The sequence below is a fragment of the Acomys minous genome (genome assembly GCF_964271855.1).
Source record: "Acomys minous genome assembly, chromosome: 6".
NCBI lineage: Eukaryota > Metazoa > Chordata > Mammalia > Rodentia > Muridae > Acomys > Acomys minous.
In genome coordinates, this window is record NC_140487.1 from 81,027,143 (window position 1) to 81,051,501 (window position 24,359).

The 24,359-nt window shown below is 41.9% G+C and overlaps 1 pseudogene across 1 annotated transcript in view; it reads right to left on the reverse strand.

The window, feature by feature from the left end:
- Positions 1–6,611, reverse strand: part of LOC311600662 (leptin receptor-like) — a 52,214-nt pseudogene extending 45,603 nt beyond the window's left edge. The window contains exons 1-2 of the transcript XR_014783639.1: positions 6,481–6,611; positions 2,323–2,382 (exon numbers count right to left, since the gene is read on the reverse strand). The product of XR_014783639.1 is annotated as a leptin receptor-like (transcript). The remainder of the gene's footprint in view (positions 1–2,322; positions 2,383–6,480) is intronic.
- Between the last annotated feature and the right edge of the window lie 17,748 nt (positions 6,612–24,359).

The following is a 24,359-nucleotide window of genomic DNA, read 5'->3' on the forward strand; positions in this document are numbered from 1 at the left end:
TTCCAAAGGTCAAGTATAGAACTAAGCCATGGGAGGACACAGGAAATGGACACATATATCCCTAAGTAGACACCACAATGACTCAGTCTGCAGGATTCCATCAAGGCCACTGGACAAACAAAATGGACTGCTGATGTGACTTCAGATGACAATGAACACCACAATATAGGAAAAAGGCTTTCTAGCATGCCTGTAGAACATTTGTATTTCTGTCTATTCAGAAGGTAGAGGTAGGAGGATCACTGGGGCCAATGGTTTTAAGACAAGCCTGTGAAACATCATGAAACCTTTGTCTCAAAAGAATAGGGAAAGCAATAAAAAATGAAGGGAGGGTCTGATTTATAATAACTACATTTTAAAAAGTGTCAAAAAAGTGACACTAACTAAAAAACGTGGCTGAAAGAAATTAAAGACAATACAAATGGAAAAATGCTTTATTTTCATACAATTGAAAAATAGCTATTTTTACCTTTTTAAAAAAAACTACCTCCCAAACAAGCACACAAATTCAGTGCAATCCATATAAAAATGTGGAGAAATAGAAATGAAAGGGAACAGAAAGAGAAATAAACAGTATGAAAGTTCATACAAAACCACAAAAGACCACCGAAAGTAAAAAGAAACAAACAAACAAAAAACCCTGTATGGCTGATGTAGGCTTAATATCCAAAATAAACAAGGGGCCCCACCTCCATGCAGCACTAATTGAGCTCAGTGGGTTTTTAAAAATAAAAACACATGAAGTTGGGATAGAGATGCATTTATTGAGTATGGGGGGCACTGAACATGAGTATGCATGTATGTATGAATACAATACTAAAAACACTCTAAAATATCCCTAAGATGTTCAAAAGACACAAACATCTGCAAGAAGAAGATACACAAGGGCCTACTCTTCCAGAAGACTCAGGTTCAAGTCCCAATACACACAGCATGGTTTACTAAGTTCTGTAGTTCTGGCTCCGGGGACTCAGACAAGTATGCCTGTGATGCATAAACATACATGCAGGCAAAACACAAAGGAAGCAAAACAAAAGAAAGTATGCAAGGAAGCAGCAATGGGTTCGTGAGAAAATGTTCAACCTCACTAAACACCCGATAAATCAATCAAAATCACCATGAGATATCACCATAGATAATGACAATATATACATTCTCAGAAAATGTTAGGGGAGCAGATGTTAAATGCTCAAAGCATGAAAATGATAATGTGGAACAAAGCACTCATCAGTTCATCTCAGCTCTCCATATTTTACAGACTCCAAAAACATCTCCAAATACACATAATGCCATATAAACACTTTACAATTACAGATGAGTCTGAAAAGTCTAGGCACCAAATATTAAATAATAAAACACATTTCCATGAGTTAAGAAAATGTCATGAGCAATGTATGGCTAATTTCAGACAGGAGAATGTTATGGTTCACTCCAGCAACAGGACTACACACACACACACACCACACACACACACACACACACACACACACACACACACACCACACACACACACACACACACACACACACACACACACACACAAACACACAAACACATCTAAAACAGCTTCCTCTGAAGCACAAATCTACAGCGGGTAAGAGGAGGGATGGCTATGCATTAGTCTCGACAAGCTGTGGTATTCAGTGGCCATTCCAAACATATGTGCCATTCCTTGATAATATGTCCTCAGAGCATCATACTGTCATTACAACAAAAGAGTTCACCTGCATTTATCTGTGTGGGTATAGGTGTGTGTGTGTGTGTGTGTGTGTGTGTGTGTGTGTGTGTGTGTGTGTGTTTCAGACTTTTACACTTAGAGACTAATTGGCTCTTCTGGATGGGTAGCTTTCCAACTGCAAAACTTAGAACCAATCATCCCCTGTGATTACACCATGCATTGCTTATAAAGGTCGTGACATCTGTACACACATCATTGTCATTGTCATCAGTTCTGTTTCTCTAGGGAGCACTAATGCACAGCTTAATGTCGATAACATTTTAGGAAGTTCTCAGATTTGTCTAAGACAAAAAAACCAACAACAAGTTAGTTGAAGTGTATGAAGTAAATATCTCATCAGAAATATAGTCGATTAACAACCAACCTTACAAAAAAATCAAATAGGTAAAACTGAAATGAAATCTTACACTCGTCTTATTTGATGGAGTAAAAACATGTATTGCTCATGGAACTATAGAAAAGCTATGTATAGATGTGGGTTGGGAATACCAAATACCAAAGTTACTGTTCAATATAAAGACTCATCGTTAGAGATTGATCTAGAAAAATATCCTCCCAAATAGACAAAGGTACATGCAACTTACCCCAGTGTAACAAAACCACATAGAATTTCTGACAAATCATCTTACTCCAGAGACATGCACCTGGAAAACAATAAATCAAGAACAAAACAATGCACATAGAAAGGCTTGTATAACTGGCAGGCTGTGGAAAACACACACACACAAAAAGATTAAAAATAAATCTTCAAACTTCCATGCTCCACTATATTGGGCCATATCAGAGAACCACTTCACACTATATATATGTATACGAATCTAAGGAAGTTTACAAAAACACAAACATTACATAAAATGACAGAACTTTAAAACTATGATTAAGAATAATAATCAATCAAAAATGGACAGTCTGCCTGGGTAATATAATGTTCTGCTACCACCCTTGATTAGGGAAGCTTCTTTTTGGGGTGGGCGACAATCACTGCTCATCAAAGCCCAGAGAGCAAGAACTCAGGCCCAAGTGGTAAATCTACGTCACTCCTTTCAAGGCTGAAGAAACAAGATAGAAGAGGGGGTGGAAAGAATGTAAGATCCAGAGGAAGGAGTGGGACATGGTGGAGCAATGTGTTTTCAGATATCACATGCTGTTGTATTCCTAAACATTCAGTGGCTGTGACCTGCACAAGACTGGACCTCTCAACATTCTATAATGAAGGCTGAATGGGCTTAATGTGGCCCTACTCTTCCTGAGAATTAACAGGTAGTTAACAGTAGCTATGGAAGAGAGAGACATTATCTTCAGCGATGCAGCCACTGGTAAGCTCACCCATGTAAATAATGCCTCATCCATGTTCCAGGAGGTAAACCCAATTGATCTATTTGGTATTAGCCATAAAAGAGGAGTAGTTGACTCAAGAAAAGAGTTAGCACACAAGTACTCTTCAGAAATGAGGATTATTAGGAGGAAGTTCTTGGATACCATGATCAGGCCTCGAAGCAGGGAATTTAGAAAAAATAAAATAAAATGTGTCATAAACAGCATAACAGGGCCTTAAATCGAAGAGGAGGATTCCCTTTTGAAAGGATCTTCAATAGGAGAGATACCTTAATAAGAATAAGAGAGAGACCCATTGCAGACAGGATGTTGGCGTGAAACCAGAGAACATTAAGAACAAAATCTCTACATCAGAAGGGATGTCTGTTGTTTTACATGTTTTAGGAGGTGAGAGGGAAGTTTTAGACTATCTGGTGTGCAAGGGGCATGAAGGAGACACTTTACTCGATAGGGCCATAAATAAGGAATTATAAAAAACATATCAATCACAGCTTTTAAGTCTATGTTTTAGAGAGACTGCTAAGAGGGATATAGCCTGATTTCTTCAGGCTATGGGATCTGGCCTCTTAGACTGACTAGAGACTTAAAAAAAAAAGGCCCACGATTTAACAAATGGTTCATAAAACAGTCAAACAAAATCAAAGTACAAGAGAAATTAGTTGGAAAAAGGAAGAGGATCCATGGGAGGGGAATAAAGGGATTAATACAATCAAAATATACTATAGACATGTAGGAACATCGTGGTGAGATCTATTGTTATTTCTAAGAAATATGTACTAATAAAAGACTTTTAAAAAATCAAGCAAAGGGAAAACTAATGGGAAGCTGACCAAAATAAGTCTAATGCAGCAAATGCTATTCTAATGCGTCCTAATGTCAAACTAGAAGTCCCACATGTGCTGACATCAAATAAATTCATAGTGCTTAAAAAGGAGGTACAGATAATTCAGGCATCAGACCCTTGTGACCTATTTCATAGGACATTGATACCATTAGTGGGAGACTCACCCTTAATCATATCCGTAAATGCCTCATTGCTTTGTGTGGTGTGTGTGTGTGTGTGTGTGTGTATGTGTGTGTGTGTGTGTGTGTGTGTGTGTGTGTGTGTGTGTTTGTTTGTTTGTCCCCACATGTGTATTTGTGCAAGTGGAGACCAGAGGTCCATGTCAGATGTCTACCTCAATTGATTTCCCACCTTATGTTTTTGAAGCAAGGTCTCTCACTTGGGCCTGGGGCTTACCAACTAAGCTAGGTTGGCTGGCCAACAATTGCCAAGCATCCTCCTGTCTCCACCTTCAGAGCATTGATATTACCTGGGAGAACAGCTGTACGCAGCATTTACATGGATGCTGACTCCAAACACAGGTGCTCATGCTAGCACCGAAAGAATTGTACAAAGCGATCCACATGTACATCCAAGGCCCCCCTTCCTTAGTTTCAGTATGTAAATTTGGGGTCATATATTCACACCACTCCAGTGGGCACGCTACACCAACAGTTCTCAACCTGTGAGTCGTGACCCCTTTGGCAAACCTCTATCTCCAAAAATCTTACATTATCTTTCATAACAGTAGCTAAAATTATACTTACAAGAAAGCAACAAAAATGATTTCATGGTTGGGGGGTCACCACAACATGAGGAACTTAATTAAAAGGGTCACACAGCATCAGGAAGGTTAAGAACCACTGCTCTACACTGACAGTGAAAAGGAGCAATGTGCTTATAAGTCATTTACACAGAAAGGAGAATTGACTTCCTTGGAAATGTGTGTAATAAAGTATTCTGCACCCCAACACCATCATTGGTAATTAGCGTTCAGCCAGGCAAAGGGAAATAATTGAAAATAATTGTAAAAACCACTTCCTCTCCTCTCAAAAGCATCGATTGAAGACATCTATCTCAGGACTGGGGAGATGCTTGGGGGGTCAGAGCTGTACCAGCAGGAGGACCTGAGTTCAAATACCCAGCACACGAATAAAAAGTCAGGCATAGCTGTGTGTACTTACAACCCCCCAAGGGAGCAAACAAAAGCTCACGGGGGCTCCTTGGCAGCCATTCCAGCTCTAGGTTTTGTGAGAGACTTTGACTCAAAGGAATACAGTGCAGTGAAAGAACAAAACATCCAACATCTCCTTGTGGCTTCTACATGCCACACATACACACACACACCTACATACACATACCCTATCTAAAACACACACACCTACATAAACATATGCACATCATACACAACACACTTACATATACACAGAGAGACAGAGTTTTTGAGGTCTCACGTTTAGTCTAGAAATATTTTCAAAGAAAATTAAGCCAATTTTGACTATTATAGACATAATAAATTACTGTAGAATAACTAACATTTAGTCTTGGGCAGTGAAGAAATCTGTTCATTTCCAAAGTGAACTAATTGAAAATAATACTTTGAGAATACTGACTTTATAAACCAAAACAAGTGAGACTATCATAAAAATGACAGCTTAGTCATATTTGATCTATAATACTACTTTTCTGGCAGGGCATGGTGGTGCACGCCTTTAATCCCAGCACTCAGGAGGCAGAGGCAGGCAGATTGCTGTGAGTTTGAGACCAGCCTGGTCTACAAAGAGAGTCCAGGATGTCCAAAGCTGCACAGAGAAACCCTGTTTCAAAAAACCAAAATCAAAACCAACCAAATAAACTACTTTTCAAAAATAAGAGATCAGAAGCTGGGTGCAGTAAAACACTCCTGTGATCCCAGCTTCAGGAGGCAGATGCAGGTGGATGTCTGTGAGTTCGAGGCCAGCCTAGTCTACAGAGTGAGTCCAGGACAGCTAAGGCTACACAGAGAAACCGTATCTTGAAAAACCAAAGGGGGGAGGGAGGTTGCAGAGGGAGGAATGGAGGGAAGGAGATTAGTTTGTCCTGGCCTTTCCTAGATTTCTTTATTCTCCACAGTTCTCTGCAGTCAGTTCACCCCTGGATGGCTCCCATAAGTCAGATTCAACAGGAGGACCCTTCAGGTGACAGAACACCACTGAGGGAAATCATGGCCTCAACCCAAGCAGGAGGCGGGAGGCAGGAACTGAAGCGAGGCCATGCAGAAACACTGTGTTCCAGCTTACAAGTAAGCAAGTTTCTTGCTACAACTTGCTTAGGCTGCTTTCATGTACAGTTCAGGAGCACCAGCTTAGGGGTAGCATGGCCCACAACAAGCTGAACTCTTCCACATCAGTCATCAGTTATGAAAACGCCCCACAGGCTTGCCATTAGGCCAGTCTGATATGGGCGTTTTCTTTCTTTCTTAAAATTAATTCTTACCCAGAGAACCAAGATGGCGGCAAGCAGTGTGGAGAGTGTTCGGAAGCTCCAGTGAACAATTCAGGGAATTGCACAGATTTCTGAGCCAGGAACATTAAGGTCCACACACCACGGCAGCAGGAGTGCTCCACGGTTCGGAGGGACCAAGGTGCAATTCTGCCCGAGGCACTAGCTCAGCTCAACCACAGCTCCCCTGCTGTGACGCAGGCTGGACGGATTGCTCAGTTCCACCCTAGGCGCCAGCTCAGCACAGCCGCAGTTCTCCTGCTGTGACGCAGGCTGGGCGGAGTGCTCAGTTCCACCCTACACACCAGCTCAGCTCAACCACAGCTCCCCTGCTGTGACGCAGGCTGGACGGAGTGCTCAGTTCCACCCTACACACCAGCTCAGCACAGCCGCAGTTCTCCTGCTGTGACGCAGGCTGGGCGGAGTGCTCAGTTCCACCCTACACGCCAGCTCAGCGCAGCCGCAGTTCTCCTGCTGTGACGCAGGCTGGGCGGAGTGCTCAGTTCCACCCTACACGCCAGCTCAGCTCAACCACAGCTCCCCTGCTGTGACGCAGGCTGGGCGGAGTGCTCAGTTCCACCCTACACGCCAGCTCAGCACAGCCGCAGTTCTCCTGCTGTGACGCAGGCTGGACGGAGTGCTCAGTTCCACCCTAGGCGCCAGCTCAGCGCAGCCGCAGTTCTCCTGCTGTGACACAGGCTGGACGGAGTGCTCAGTTCCACCCTAGGCGCCAGCTCAGCACAGCCACAGTTCTTATGCTGTGACGCAGGCTGGGCGGAGTGCTCAGTTCCACCCTAGGCGCCAGATCAACACAGCCGCAGTTCTCCTGCTGTGACACAGGCTGGGCAGGGTGCTCAGTTCCACTCTAGGCACCAGCTCAGCACAGCCACTGTTCTCCTGCTATGATGCAGGCTGGGCGGAGTGCTCAGTTCCACCCTAGGCACCAGCTCAGTGCAGCTGCAGTTCTCCTGCTGTGACGCAGGCTGGGCAGGGTGCTCAGTTCCACTCTAGGTGCCAGTGCAGCACAGCTGCAGTTCTCCTGCTGTGACACAGGCTGGGCAGAGTGCTCAGTTCCACCCTAGACACCAGCTCAGCTCATCGGCAGCTCTTCTGCTGTGACACAGGCTGGGCAGAGCGCTCAGTCCACCCAAGGTGCAAGATCAGCTCAGTGGCAGTTCTCCTGCTGTGACGTAGGCTGGGCAGAGTGCTCAGTTCCACCCTAGATGCAATATAAAATATTTAAGAGTTACTCTAACTAAGCAAGTGAAGGACTTGTTTGAAAAAAATTCAAAACTCTGAAGAAAGAGATTGAAGATGACATGAGAAGATGGAATGATCTTCCTTGCTCATGAATTGGGAGAATTAACATAGAAAAAATGGCCATCCTACCAAAAGCAATCTATAGATACAATGCAATCCCTATCAAAATACCTACAGAAATTTTAAAGACATTGAAAGTTCAATTCTCAACTTCATATGGAAAAACAAAAAACCCAGAATAGCTAAAACATTCTTGTACAATAAAAGGTGCTCTAGATCTCAAACTGTACAATAAAGCAATAGTAATTAAAATAGCATGGTACTGGCAGAGCAACAGGCAGGTTGATCAGTGGAATCGAATTGAAGACCCAGATATGAATCCACACACATATGGTCACTCGATTTTTGACAATGAAGCCAAATCCATTCAATGGAAAAGGGATAGCATCTTCAACAAATGGTGCTGGTCTAACTAGAGGTCTATGTGTAAAAAAATGCAACTGGACCCATATTTGTCACCTTGCACAAAACTCAAGTCCAAGTGGATCAAAGACCTCAACATAAAACCAGAGACACTAAGTCACTTAGAAGAAAAAGTGGGGAAAAGCCTGGAACATATTGGCACAGGAGACAATTTCCTGAACAGAACACCAACAGCCCAGGCCTTAACATCAACAATTAATAAATGTGACCTCATCAGGCTGAGAAGCTTCTGTAAGGCTGGAGACACTGTCAACAGAACAAAGTGACAGCCTACGGACTGGGAAAAGATCTTCACCAACCCTACATCTGACAATGGTACAATAACCAAAATATATAAAGAACTCAAGAAATTGAACACCACCAAACCAAATAACCCAATTGAGAAATGGGGCTTGGAGCTAAACAGAGAATTCTCAACAGAGGAATATCAAATGGCTGAGAAACACTTAAAGAAATGCTCAAAATCCTTAGTGATCAGGGATATGTAAATCAAAAAAACTCTGAGATTCCATCTTACACCCATCAGAATGGCTAAGGTCAAAAATTCAAGCGACACTACATGCTGACAAGGATGTTGGGAGAGAGGAACACTCCTTCATTGCTGGTGGGAATGCAAACTAGTACAGCCACTTTGGAAATCTATCTAGTACTATCTCAGAAAACTAGGAATAGGGCTTCCTCAAGACCCAGCTATTCCATTCCTTAGAATATACCCAGAAGGTGCTCCAGCACACAACAAGAAAATTTGCTCAACCATGTTCATAACAGCCTTATTCATAATAGCCAGATCATGGAAACAGCCTAAGTGTCCATCAGTAGAAGAATGGATAAAGAAACTGTGGTACATATACACTATGGAATACTACTGAGCTATTAAAAACAAGGAATTCCCAAAAATTGTGGATAGATGGATTGAGCTAGAAATGATCATAATGAGTGAGTTAAGCCAGAAGCAGAAAGACTCAAATGGTGTATACTCACTTATATCCACATACTAGCCCAAAGGACATGTCCCATGAAAGCCTTCACTTACCAGGAAACTGGGACAGAGGGGACGACATCCTACTGGGACTGTAGATGAGAGAAGCATGGGAGAATAGCAAAATAGAAGGATCCAGAGGGTTCTAGAAACCTACAAGTAGAACATTATGATAGGCAGATTTGGGCCCAGGGGTCCCACTCAGACTAAGGCACCAGCCAAGGACAATACAGGCGGTAAACTTCAAAGCCCTACCCAGATCTAGCCAATGGTCAGAACAGTCTCCACACTTGAGTGGAGAGTGGGGTATGACTTTCTCATGTACTCTGGTACCTTACATTTGACCGTATCCCCTGGAGGGGGAGACCTGGTGGCACTCAGGGGAAGGACAGCAGGTTACCGAGAAGAGACTTGATAACCTACAAGCATATACAGGTGGAGGTAATCCCCCTCAGGAACAGTCATATAGGAGGGGAATAAAGGGAAAATGGGAGGGAGAAAAGAATGGAAGGATACAAGGGATGGAATAACCATTGAGATGTAACAAGAATAAATTAAGAAAAAGAAAATTCAAATAAATACTCTGAGAAAAATAAAAATAAAAATCTAAAAAAAAGAAGAAGAAGAAAAAGTGGCAAAGAGCCTAGAACTCATTGGCATAGGAGACAACTTCCTGAACAGAACATCTACAGTTCTTGCTCTAAGGTCAACAATTAATAAATGGGACTTCATGAAACTGAAAAGATTATGTAAAGCAAAAGACACTGTCAACAGAACAAAGAACCTACCTACAGATTGGGGAAAGGGCTTTACCAACCCTACACCTGGCAAAGGGCTAATATCTAAAAGATATAAAGAACTCAAGAAATTAAACACCACCAAACCAAATAATCCAATTAAAAATGGGGTACTGAGCTAAACAGATAATTCTCAACAGAAGAATATCAAATGGCTGAGAAACACTTAAAGAAATGCTCAACATCTCTAGTCATCATGCAAAAGCAAACAAAAATGACCTTAAGATTCCATCTTACACCTATCTGAATGGTGAAGATCAATAACTCAAGTCAGGACACATGCTAATGAGGATGTGGAGACAGGGCAACTCTCCTCTACTGCTGTTGGGAGTAGAAACTTGTACAACCACTTTGGAAATCAAACTGGTGCTTTCTCAGAAAAATTGGAATGGTTCTACCTCAAGACCCAGCTATACCACTGCTGGGCGTATATCTAAAAGGTGCTCCACCATTCAACAAGGACATTTACTCAACTATGTTCATAACAACTTTAATAGTAATATCCAGCATCTGAAAACAACCTATATGTCCTTCATCTGAATAGTGTATAAAGAAACTGTCATACATCTCCACATGGAATACTACTGAGATATTAAATACAAGGAAATCTTGAAGTTTGCAGGCAAATGGATGGAACTATAAATGATCATTCTAAGTTAGATAACCCAGACACAAAAAGATATGCATGCTATACACTCACTTACAAGTTCATTTTAGTCCAACATAGATGTCCTCTGAGAGACTCGACCTAATGGGAGATAGAAACAGTTACTGAGACTCAAAGCTGGACATTGGGCAGAGTGCTGAGAGTTGTAGGTATGACTCAGGGAATGGAAGGTCCAGCAAGGAGCAGGAGCTCCACAGGAAGACTACCAAAGCCTAAGGATAGAGGTACCATGGAGGGGCATGGAGGAGGGGGTAGTCTCCACAAACTGATGGTCCAGTCAAGGACAATGCATGCAAAGAACCAAGATCCCTTTTTCAGATGTAGCCAATAAACTGTGGATTCTCCACATGGGGCGAGGTGGGACTGCTACTGAACCTCTGGCATGCACTTGGGGGCCTACTACTTGGCCACTGCTCCTTGGCAACACAACCTAGAGGACATACAGTGAAAGAGGATGCAGACTACCCTAATTATAGGCTGTTCCCAGAGGTCTAAAGGAGGAGAATAAGCAGAAGAGGAAGGGGGTGGTAATGGGAAGATAAGAGTGAGGGGATAACAATTGGGAGGTGATGTGAATAAATTACAATAAATAAAATGTACATTTTAAAATCTGGAAGGAGGAGAGGGTTGCTTCAGAGATTGATACACCAACAGGGACCATGCAAGGCAAGTATCTACACCCTCAGCTCAGTAGTAGTCCATAGGCAGTACAGTCTCCTTGTGGTTCCTACAATGTGGGGAGTAGGGACTCCTTCTGACATGGACTCTGGTCCCCTAATGTGAATCACTTCCCCTGGGCTGTGTGGACTTTCCAAATCACAGAGGAAGAGGATGCAGATAGTACAGATGAGACTTGATGAGCTGGAATCAGATATTAAAGAAGGAGATTCCCTCCCCCCTTTCTGAGGGCTAGGCGATGGAGGGAGGGAGGGAGGAAAAGGGTATGTGGCAGGGACTACAATCTGGATGTAAATTTTAAAAATTAAAACTGCATAACAAGCAGGTAACTTGTATTCCTAATCCCACTACATGGGAATAGCTCTGAGACATGAATGTCTACACATAGTCAATGCTTCTTATTGGTTACAGAGCACATGTGACCTAGGACTGGATGCCATTCTTCATATGGAATGAATGAATATTTACAGATGTCTTTCTTCTGCTCATGAAAACAGCAGAGAACTTGCCTTAATTGCTATGTGCACCTTGCACACCTCATACGCTTATAATTTTAGGATGCTGTAATGCTTGTGAAAAATTATGTTCTCAGAGCAAAATGATAGGACTTAGAAGCTGGATCAGAACTGACAGGATTCATTCCTCTCAGCATGCTGGATGCTGACATCCTACATCCTTCATGTTCCAGTACCAAATCCTTCAGTTGCTGTGCTGCATCAGAACAGGGCAGCTCCAACGACAATTTCAAAGAAATTATCTGGTTCCAATTGGTACAGCCTTTCAGACTGTCACACACAGGACTGTTATTAAGCCTGGAAGTTCTCAACACTTAGGAAACTAGACCACAAATGATATTCCTACATTGTTTAACCATTTTCCCCAATTTAATTTGGGCCCCTATAAGGGTATTAATCATCTCCAATCAGCCAAAAGAAATACTAAGAGAATGACACCTCATTTCCATTGAGGGTGGGTGGGTAGGTTATTTTGGTTGCTTTCTGAGCTTCAGATGTTTATTTTCATTGGGAGTTGATTATAAGTTATTATTTGTCTTATCCAGAGAGAAAAACAAGATTGGACTCAGGTATGTCTCTCTTTTCCTATATCTTTCTTTCTTGGGTTTGGAGATAGGGGCTGAAAAGAAAGAAGGCGGAATATAAAAATACATAAGGATGGTAGGACAAAAAGTAGATAACTGAGGTGATACCCCCACTTAAGGCCTTAGCTGTGCTCACAATGTTATATTCAATTCATTGGTATAGAAATTTGTATCTTGATGCAAAATAAGTTTAATATTGATACACTGATATAAAATTCAAATCTAAGATTATTCTTCACACACATTATATATATTTCTACTCTAATATGAGGTGTTTTACCCATTAACTCAAGTAGAATGAAAGGTTTACCTCCAATTCTTTGAAAAATCTATTGCAGGCTGTTTAGGATACATAAGTTTAGGCAAGATAATTGTCAACGCATCAAATCATGGTCCTTTGATTACTAGTCTAATTTATATCATAAGAATATGCATCCTACAGGTAACACATAGGTAGGATTCTATCAACAAATAAAGTAGAATACTTAGAGAATGTCCTACAGAATATGGCATTGAAGGATGTTTACATTGTTTTAATGATTCTTTGACAAGACAGCCTAACTCCTGGTAACACCAAGCCCTCCTCAAAGATGATGAGTAACATCAATGAACCTCCTCATGGAAATGGCTTCAAATATGGCAAATCAACCACTGGGCAAAATGGCCTCATTTTGACCACTGACAGAATTCTGCTTAAAACTTGGCAAGCTTGGATGCAGGCAGAGGCAACAGCCAAGCTCTGCCTCACAAATGTCAGACAGATATAGTAGACCAGAAGGCTGAAGATGATGCTCCAACGTTTTAGAGAGTTATGGGTGACTCTCCAGGCAGCAAACTGTCTCTGTCATTTTTTCTTTAATTTGGAAGCTGCTAACCTGCACTTCCTGTTTATTCAAGTAATTAATTTTACTCCTTTTCAAGTCTCAGATGGGGTTGAAGACCAAATAAGTTAGTTTCACAATTAAGCTTAGCTGTTTAGGGGTTAAGATGTTTTTAGGTCTAGATTGATGCTTTAAGTTGATAGAGATGAGATTTGGTGGATATTTAGTTATGTTCAGAATTTTAGACTCATGGAAACAAAGAGCAATTCAAACAATCGATGGACCCAAGGGCTGGTTCTTTGAAGGAAAGAAACCCGAATTGCTGTGCACATCTGTGAGGCTAGCCTATAAGGGATGCATTGTTCTTTCGTTTTCTTTTTTTCTTTCTGTATTTGTTTCTTTATTTCTTTCTTTTGAGTCAGGGTTTCACTGTATGTAGTCTTGGATGTCCTGGAACTTGCTCTGTAAACTAGGCTGCCCAGGAACTCACAGAGATCTTTTCGCCTCTGTCTCAGAAGGGCTAAGATTAAAGGTATGTGCCACCACTTCTAGGCTGGGATTATTTCTTCTTAATTAAATCCTAGTAATGGGAAACTCATATCTAATCTTGATCTTAGAGATTTGAAAAGACACTTTTAATCTGGCTACACCTTCTTCTGGCGCCCTATATAGATGACATGAAAGAAGAAAGCTCACCATATCTTTGTTTACTCTCACTAACAGTTTCTTTCCTTCACTGGCATTAGAGCCTACTTCTTAGTGATTCCTGCATACAGAAGATCAGCTGAGACATGCAGTGTCATTGATTGAACAACTACTGTGTTCTTGAACCTTCCATTCATAGTCAGCTATTGTTGGATTAGCTGGATCATAGCCTTAACTGATTCTAATAAATCACCATTTTTATATATATTCATGGATTCTCTCAAAGAACTATATGAAGAGCTGTCCCAAAATGTAAAAAAAAAAAAAAAAAAAAAAACAAAAAACAAAAAACAAAAAAAGCTTAAAATAAAAATGAAAAGAGGAAAAGAAAAAAAAAAACCTTTGTTACATAGAAGACACAAGTTGCCTCAGAATGGCTCTAAGTTCAATTCCTGCAGTTCTCCAAGGTTAGGTCTAGATACTGGTGAAGATGATATTTGTGCCCTCCTACACAAATCAAGCTGCTTCCACACCAACAAGTCCTAACCAGGGTGAGGTGTTCGCTCTGTTTCTTAACAATTAACCTTTATTATACAACCCAACTATCTTACACAAGAGGGAAAAAAGGTTAAAGAGAAACAAGAGTGAATTTTCTGGTATCTGTTCCATGGGATGGGTCCCCTGGTTTCTCTGGCTGCGTGTTGGTTCAGTTGGTACACTGATCCTTTTCCCGATCCACATGCACCCCATCCTGGTCTGAACATGCTGCCTCCTCTTGTCCTCTGCCTGGGTTGTCTCGAGTGCGCAAGAGCCTGTCTCTTCACACCATAATCCCACAATAATCCAGGTGAAGTCCCCCGGTCCACTTCCTGAATTCCAGGCCCAGGATTGTTCCACCCAGTCTATCTTAAGGTTAATCTCAAGAAGTATCTGTGGTGTTTCCAAGGGGCAAAGCCCACCAAGACTGCTTTCACCTGGGACAAAGCCTTCCGTCCTGGCACAGTGCGGTAGAGCCTAAAGACATAGAGTAATGAAAAAATTAGGCACAAGCCTTCCTATGCTTTCTGGCTCATCTCCTTGTTCAGGACTTTCCTCCTTTTCCCCATACTTTTGTTTTTATCCTGTCTTCTAAATGATTTACTTACCAAACTTCCCCCTTTTTCAACAAAATGTACCACATAAGCTCTGATAAAACCTGTCATCCTACAATAGCCCCAGTTTTTCTGATACAACTGTAAAAAGACGTTTCAGATGCTGGGGAGGACCCATTCACTCCAGGCCAGAGAGAAATATTCATATTAGTCCTCTGTTTCCTCCTGTTCCCTTTCTTTGATGCTCTATAGTTCCCTGTCTTCTACTAGCTCACTTAGGAGCAGTAGCACTGCTGGCAGTGGGATTAGACACCATTACCCCAAATCAACTCTATACTTACTTTCTCTCACTGGCCCTCCTGCTTCTACTCTTCTCCCTTGCTCTGCCTTTATGAGTAGTGGTCTCTTAGATTTGCTCTGTAACAAAATCATCTGTTTATTGCTCCCTAATGATTACTTTTCAAAAGTCTCTCCAGGAATACATGATGGCAATCTCATGAGCCATTGCAGCTGATCCAGTTTAAATGCCCTTCTAGCTAAATGACCAGAGGATTCTCTCTTCAACAGACCTGGAAACAAATCTCTGACAATGACCCTCCTCAGTTGAAAGCAGGTAAGAAAGAGGTGATATCCAGTTTGCACACTTTTACTGATGCCACAATTCCCACTTCTTTTGAGATTCTTACTCCCCTTCTATCTGTGTTTATTAGGATTTAGAATGATGCAGTGCGTCAGTTGTAAAATGGGATGCTTATGAAATTACACAAGACTATACTCGGCAGTTATCGGTCAGCCCAGAAAGGAATGTGTGTTGGGACAGCTTGTCTGCCAATATAGTCAATCTTACCTTGGGCAAACAATTTCAGTAAGGAGAGGCTGCAGGAGAGAAACAGAGGATACAACTGTAACAATGTTCTTATTCCCAAGGAACTCCCTTTACCCCTATAAAGGGTCACAGCCAGATTTTCCCTGTGGCCAAGCCTCAGTTTCTTGTGGTAAAAAGACTTCCCATTGTTGTGTATACTAACAAACAGTCCCATCTGTTGAAAGTCAGACTATAGTCTCTTTTTGCTGTCTCCTTTTTAAAGCTGATTGTACGATATTAATAATAGGTCTTTATCAACTGGCTAGGAAAAACACTAATGTTTTACCTATTCTATGATAATCATGGCTGGTTAGCAATGATTGTTTGTTTTCAAGAATGCTAGTTGAGGCATTTGAATGTCCCCAACACAAATGGTAAATGCTTAAAATGATGACTGTGCCAGTCATCATGATCTGATGAATAATTATTTGATATCTATGTATTGGACTGCCACACTGCACCCAATACATGTACAAAATTCCTAGTAGCCAATTACATTTTCAAAAATATTTTAAATGAAAATAAAATAAGAATATTCTCAAATAAAATCTAAAAGAATTTATCATTGTTGTTTCACACTACTAAAAAATAGGACAAACTTCCTTATGATTAATGGGTATTGTCCCAAAGAGAAGAAAGAAGAAAGAAGAGAGAGCACTTCAGAAGTTTTTGAGACCCATGTCATGTGAAGAAGCTGACATGGCTTGGAGGACAAGAAACCAGAGGTCAGACAGCCCAGAGACCTAGGATAGAGCTAAGAATGAGCAAGGGATTCTGATGACTGCTCTTTAGTCACCTCCCCCTGGTAGGGTGCAATAACTGGCCACAGAGGAAGAGGATGCTGGCAGTCCTGATGAGAGTTGGCAGGATGGGGTCATTTGATACAGGAGGACTCACCAACTCTGAGGATTAGGAGAGAGGCATGGAAGGGGAGTAAGAGGGAGTGAAGGTAGTATCAGGAGGAGACAAAGGAGGGGCTACAATTGGGATTTAAAGTGAATATACTTTAAAAAAATAGATTTAACCAAAAAAGAAAAAAGAAGAAGATACATATTTATGAAGTGTAAAAGACCTGTAATTAAAAATGCAAACAGTAAACAAAGAACTACAGGGATTAAATGGCTGATAAAAAGAGGAGAATTATTCACCTTCTAGGTCTAGCTCCCTGATAGCTTATCAAGTCAAAAGAGGTCTTCCCTAAAACTGAAGGGACACAACATGTTTTCATAGCTCGTGTGTGTGTGTGTGTGTGTGTGTGTGTGTGTGTGTGTGTGTGTGTACAGTAATTACTCTAGATGAGATAATGAGATGAGAGAAATTGAAGGGAAATAAAACAGTTATTGGATGAGGGAGAGGAATGGGTAGAAATGATGTAAAACAATACCTGTGAAATTCTCAAAAAAAATTCTCAAAAAAAATGGTTTTTAAAATAAACTGAAAGGGACAAAACTTTGCTTAGAAAACAAAAGCACATGTGCAAAGCATGGTCATGTATGTTTGATTCCCCGGCCACATATTTTTAAGAAGAGAACACATTCCCAAATGATATTTGACTTTTGTGTGTTTGTGTTTTAACACAGGGTCTTATTATGTAGCGCTGGCTGTTTCAGAAGTCACAATGTAATCAGGCTGGCCACTAACTCACAGAGATTTGCCTGACTCTGCCTCTCAAGTGTTGGGAATAAAATCATGTTCCACCTTCCTGCCATTGTTTCATTTCTACTTATTGGTGGGTAGGCTATTTGTCACAATGCACCTCTGGAAGTCAGAGGACACCATTTAGGTATCTGTTCTCCTCCTGGGTTCCAGAAATCAAATTGGGGTCTTCAAGCTTAGAGCAAGTGCATTTAACCATGAAACCTTTTTGGGGGTCACATGGTCAGGGAATGATAAAAGGCCCTTTGATGCATTGTGGTTTCTACCACTTTTTTCTTCAAGGAAGGCACCATTGTTTTCTGCTTGGAATTTGGTGTTGTTATTTGACAGATTCTAACTGTATGCATCATACTGGCCATAACCTTAGAGAGGTCCCCCTGCCTTAGTATTAGTAGAGCTAATACTGCATGGTGGAATTGCACAGATTTTTAAAATAAGGACCCTTGCATACACCCCACAGGGTTTTGTATTGCAGGATATTTGATCCCAATGTGGTCCATGAGGGTATAAACTATAAAAACTTCTCTTTGATCCCATTGTGATCCCTGAGTTTGTGAACTGTGAAAACATGTCTTTTGTTTGGTGTGGCTGAGCCCTAACAAACACCTTTAATATAAATTTGGTAAATGGATGTGTTTCATTTTGAGGAGTTTGGAAATTGGAAGTACGTGCATCATACTAGACATATATATTCAAGATTTCAATGGACAACTGCTTCAAGCCCTGAAAGGGCTGATTCTGTATTTATACATTTATTAGAATTTATGGTTATTATTGTGAAACATATACAGATTAGGACTGAAAATGTTCCAGCATATGGCTCTAGTAAAATAAAGCAGTTTTTTGCAAATTACAACATAAATTATATTACAGATGTACCACACAGTCCTACCGGACAAGTGGCTATAGAAAGACCAAATCTTACCTCAAACAGAAAGGGGTAATGGAGCTCCCCAAAGATTGACTGCACAGTGATTTATTAAATTTAAAATTGTTTAAATGCCAGGTCTGGAGACATGGCTCAGGGGTTAGGAGCACTGACTACTCTTCCAAAACTCTTGAGTTCAATTCCAAGAAACCACTTGGTGGTTCACAACTGTCTTTCATGAGGTTTGGTGCCCTTTTTTGGTCTGAAGGTGTTATATGCAGGTAGAACACTGTATAAATAATAAATAAATCTTTTTTAAAAATTTTAAACGCTAAAGAAAAAGAAACACCATCTGCAGGGAGACATTGGATAATAGAAAAAAACTGCTGAAATAAATCATTTTAAAGATGTGCTGACCCCAGAATGGAAAGAAGGATGTGTTTTACTCTGGGAAGAGGCTTTGGCCTTTTCCACAGGTGAAGAAAAGCCATGGATACCATCAAATTGATAAAGATTAGCTTTGAACAAGAGAGATTTCCAAAAGAAAGATCATCAGACAGCTTGGTCATTCAGTTCAAACTAACATATGAGACTAAAGTTGTACTCTTAAATAAAAAGGATAGTTTTTTGTTTCATATGAAAAACAGAGTGAAGAGATCTTAAATGTTAAGACAGGATCAGTGGTACACACCTGAAATCCCAGCATTCTGGTTGCACATGTAGGAGGATTTCTATGAGTTTGAGGTCACCTGGTCTACAAATCAAGACCAGTACAGCCAACGCTACACAGATAAATGCTTTGTTGAAAGGCAAACACAGAGAGGGAGGAAGATGAAGAGGGAGACAGAGAGAGAGAGAGAGAGAGAGAGAGAAAGAGAGAGAAAGAGAGAGAGAGTTGATATGTCTTAAGTAAATTTAAATGTTGATACAGTTCAAACTTGTTTCTAGGTCTCTATAAATTTGGAGAAATTAGAGTTTGTCGTGTCCTCCTGTCGGCAGGAATGACGCAGACACCAGGATCCTTCTCAAATCACGCTTTCTTGGGAGCATCCTTTGAAGCTGAAGCGAAAGACCCCGAATGCCTGCGAGCACGCCGTTTAAATACTGTCTGGATGTGGCGTGTCAATGTCTCATTGGTTACATTCGGATGCCTCATTAGCATGTCTCATTAGCATGTCCCCTTAGCATGCCCGCATTAGCATGCCCGCAGATGAGAGGCTGTGTTGGAGTCCTCATTTGCATACCCCTGTTGGGAGGGGTGCATTGAGAGGGCTTATGTCTGCGCATGTGCGGGAGCTGTAGCAACTGTAACAGTTGCCACCACATGGTAATGGTCACCACCATTATCGGGTGTGGCCACGCCTTACATCTCCCCCTTATTTATTTTATAAGAAATGAGCAAAGGGAAATCAGTCCGATCAAGGTTGGACCATCATCATGGCCATCCGATCGAGGATCAGTGTGGGGGTAACACTCAATGCCGTCCCGTGTGCAATGGGCAGAATCCCCGTGGAGTGCAATGGCCATTGAGCATTGTAGGGGAATGCATGCCTTCCGGCGTGCAATGGCAACAAGGCTCAGTCGGGTGCAAAGGCCACGTAAGGCAGGAAGAGAAGAGGGAGGCTCATTTTCTTAGGCTTGCAAGCCATACTTGAGGAGAGGCACCTTGCTCAACCACTAGCAATGCTTGGACCATAAGCCTCTTATCACGGGTGTGATTTCTTTTCATCCGACATAGTAACCAGAGACAGAACACACTGCCACAGACCATGACGGCTCCAAAAATTCCTACCCCCACCCATTCCTTAAAGTAGGATAATGCAGAATGCAGCCAAGAGGTAAATTCCCCAAGGGTCAAAGGTTTCAATCGAGTGTCATTCAGATGAGCGATTTGGCTCAAGAGCTGTCGGGATAGCTCTTCAGCCTCCAGCATCCAGTTTCCTTTTGTTATAAGTTATGTTCTATAGCCTGGCTTGATTACATCTTTCTGTGGGACCAAAAAGGTTCGATAATGCGGAAATGTCCGTAGACACTCCGGCATCGTTATTCAGCATCCATTGGAACCAGGGCCACCCCTCATCACCTCCTGTTGTGTTGTCTCAGGTTCGTCAGGAACACCAGGAGGATCAGGAGACTGGTCTTCGATGTATTGTGATGTAGAATCTTGTTCCTCCTCTTTGATGATTCTTGTAAGTCTTTCTGGAACCCACACTGGATCACTTTGTTCCTGTGGAAAGATACAGACAGCTCCCCTGGATCTAGCGATTACTGGATCCGGGCCTTTCCATTGTTTTGTTAATACATCCTTCCATTTTACGGAAGGGAATTTGGTAAAGGAGGTATCTCCATGACGTTCCGCTGCTGTCCGGTCGGCAGAATCAAGCGTCAAAAAATTAATAGTAAATAGGGCTAGTGATAATTGATTCTTGGGGGGTAAGCCCGGAACTTATTCCCGCTTTTTGTTTTTGTAACAATTCCTTTAGGGTCCAATTTGCTCGTTCTACAATGCCTTGCCCTTGAGGGTTGTATGGTAACCCAGTGACATGCTTGACTTGCATGGTGTCACAGAATGATTGAAAACCTTTAGAGGTATAGGCAGGTCCATTGTCTGTTTTTAGTTCTTTGGGCTTGCCCCATGCCGCCCAAGCCTCCAGACAATGAGTAATAGCGTGAGTCGTCTTTTCTCCAGTAAAAAGGGATGCAAAGATTATCCCTGAGCAGGCATCAATGGACACATGCATATATTTAAGTTTCCCAAACTGTGGGACATGTGTTATGTCCATTTACCAGAGGTCTCTAGGACGTAAACCACGGGGATTAATCCCTGTGTGAGGAGAGTGATGAAAAGGCACACAGGCGGCACAGTTGGTGACTATATCCCTTGCCGTTCCACAGGAGATTTGAAATCTCTTTCTTAGGGTTGCTGTAGGTACATGGTATAGGGAGTGAAATTCTTTGGCTGCCTTGACATTGTCTAGCACTACAAAGGCTATGGATCTGGTAGCAGCATCCACCAATCTATTGCCTTCAACCATAGGCCCAGGCATCATTAAGTGTGCTCTGATATGTTGTACAAAAAAGGAGTGGCGTCGGGACCATATAATCTTTTGAAGGTCCCTTAGGAGGTGTGCTATTGGACTTGTGGGATAGATGTTCCTGCCACTTCTAGCATGTGCACTGCATTAACTTCATAGTGGGAGTCAGAAATCAAGTTAAATGGTTCAGTGAACCGTTGAAAAACAGCATAAACCATTTGACATTCCACTAACTGTGTAGTATTGGGAGTGAACTGAAGTGTGACTGGCTCTTGTCCTGATACCATATAGGCCCCTAATCCTGTCTTAGACCCATCTGTAAAAATGTCAATAGCATTCGGGATAGGCGAATTAGCTGTCATCCGGGGAAAAATGACAGGATGAGTAGACACAAAATGTAGCAATGGGTCCTTGGGGAGATGGTTGTCAATCTTACCAGGGAAGATTGTTCTCAAAATTGCCCAATTTATCAATGGTGGCTAACAACACTTGCAGTTGCTGAGCATTGTAGGGAGTAATAATGACATCAGGGTATTCTCCAAAGTGGGTTAGCAAGACTTAATGTCTTGCTGAGCTAATATTGCCCACCTTTAGGGGGTTTCTGCTTACTAATGAACTGAGGATTACATGGAGGGGGTGCCGACGGGGTTATTCCGTATGGCCCATATCTCTCCTGCTCATATTGAGCAGCTGCCTCCTCTAAATCTTATTCTTCTTCAGTACTTAGCTCTTCCTCTCCACTATGATTCTCGGCCTCTGATTCACTACTTAAATGCAAGTCAGTGAACTCATCGAGTACTGGGTACAGCTTATTGTTAATTTTCTTCTCCTCCTGCTTTTCGTTTTCTTTTTTCTGAGCTGCTCTTTGACTATATTTATCCTTTTTCTTGCTATTCCTCTCCCTTTTTCTGTTAATTCCTTCTGTTTCCGACATACTATCTTGGTGATAAGCTAACATTTGCTGACTGTTTTTGATGACATTCTCAATTTCTTATCTGCTAGGCAAGCATGAACCAGGCAGCATAACGGTTTCATTCCTGCCCACAGCTTTCCATCTTCTGCTGCTCTGTCTATATCTCGGCCCAATTTATCCCAAATAGCGAGGTTTAAAGCGCCAGAGGCCTCAAACCAGGGGGCAACTTGTTCTACTTCTTGTAAAAATCCCTGAATAGTCTGTTCTGAGACTTTTAGTTTGTGTTGTTTAAGAAGCTCCTGCACTGGCTTGAGGAAAATTGTAGAGTGCTGACAAGCAGCTAACAAAAGGGTTGCCTGCCGAGTTGTTTACCTTGGTTCGTCGGGCCTCTTATTCCTAACAAAAGCACTCCTTGCCCTTTACTGGGGCGACGGCAGCTCAAAAAGAAACAGCACAGCAACATAGTTGCAAAATCAACCCAGCGTCCAGAAGGGTGTCTAAGCCAAATGGAGGCACGCCCTTGAGGGTAGATTTACCGGTACCGCCGCCTCTCCGCACGTTGAGTTCTGAATCATCCCGCAGTCTCTTGATCCCGAGGGTCCTCGCAGGTGTCGAGTGGTCCATGCACTGTTTTGCTGTTTTTTCCTGGGTTTCAGCACCACTTGTCTCGTCCTCCCGCCGGCAGGAATGATGCAGACACCAGGATCCTTCTCAAATCACGCTTTCTTGGGAGCATCCTTGGAAGCTGAAGCGAAAGACCCGAATGCCTGCGAGCACGCTGTTTAAATACTGTCTGGATGTGGCATGTCAATGTCTCATTGGTTACATTTGGATGCCTCATTAGCATGTCTCATTAGCATGTCCCTTTAGCATGCCCGCATTAGCATGCCCGCAGATGAGAGGCTGTGTTGGAGTACTCATTTACATACCCCTGTCGGGAGGGGTGCATTGAGAGGGCTTATGTCTGCGCATGTGCGGGAGCTGTAGCAACTGTAACAGTTGCCACCACGTGGCATTATCCGGTGTGGCCACACCTTACAAGAGTCAAGATAAACAATGTGATCAGGGTGATGGTAAACCATGTCTTTAATCCTAGCAGACACAAATAGATACTGATAAATTAGTTGTTTTGTAATCCTACGTTTACAATGAGTTGGATGTTGTGGTCCACATTTTAATCCCAGCACTTGGGATTCATCTGTCTTTAATCCTAGGGCTAACTCTTTTAAAATCTGTGTACAGATTAAAGATGTGAGTTAGAGCTCAACTACATCAAATAAAAGATTATGTTTTTACAGTTCGCAATCTCAGGAATCACAACAGGATCAATGGCAGGTTTTTATAGTTCACACCCTCAGGGATCACATTAGGATAGAATACAATCCACTGGTCTCATTGTACAGCTTTGGATGTCCTGGAAACCTCCCTCTAGACCAGCCTGGGTAGGACCTCACAGAGATGAACCTGCCTCTTCCTCCAGACTGCTAGGATTGTAGACGTGCACATAATGCATGGCTAAAGAAATTTACTGTCACTGTGTGGATCAGGCTGGCCTGAAACACAGAGATTCAGAGTTTGCTTCTGGAGATTAAAGGATTGCATCACATGCTGGGATTACACAGGTGTATTGATAAACCTTTATTGTTAGTTAGACTTTCATCTTATGCTTTGCTGTTGATTTTCACACTTTGAGAGAAAGTATCCATGTTGATCATGATGGTTAGAACTCCTTAGACAAGATGTGGTCTCAACTGATCCTCTTGATAGCTAGAATTGCAGGTACACACCACGAAACTCAAACTTTTACATCTGCAACATATTTTTGTGGATTTATTTGTTTTGGGTTTTCTTTTGCTGTTGTTGTTGTAGGGCTGAGACAAAATCTCCATGTGCAAACGTTGGCTAGCATAAAACTCACTGTTCACTCAGGTACACACACACACACACACACACACACACACACACACACACACACACACACTAAAACCACTCTGGAACAAATACACATACATACACTAAAACCTCACACACACTAAAATATACCATACATAAGTAAGTGTATGTATATACACATACAAAATGGGTCAAGCAAGCAAGCGATGGCCTTGACTTTCATTTTTGGTGT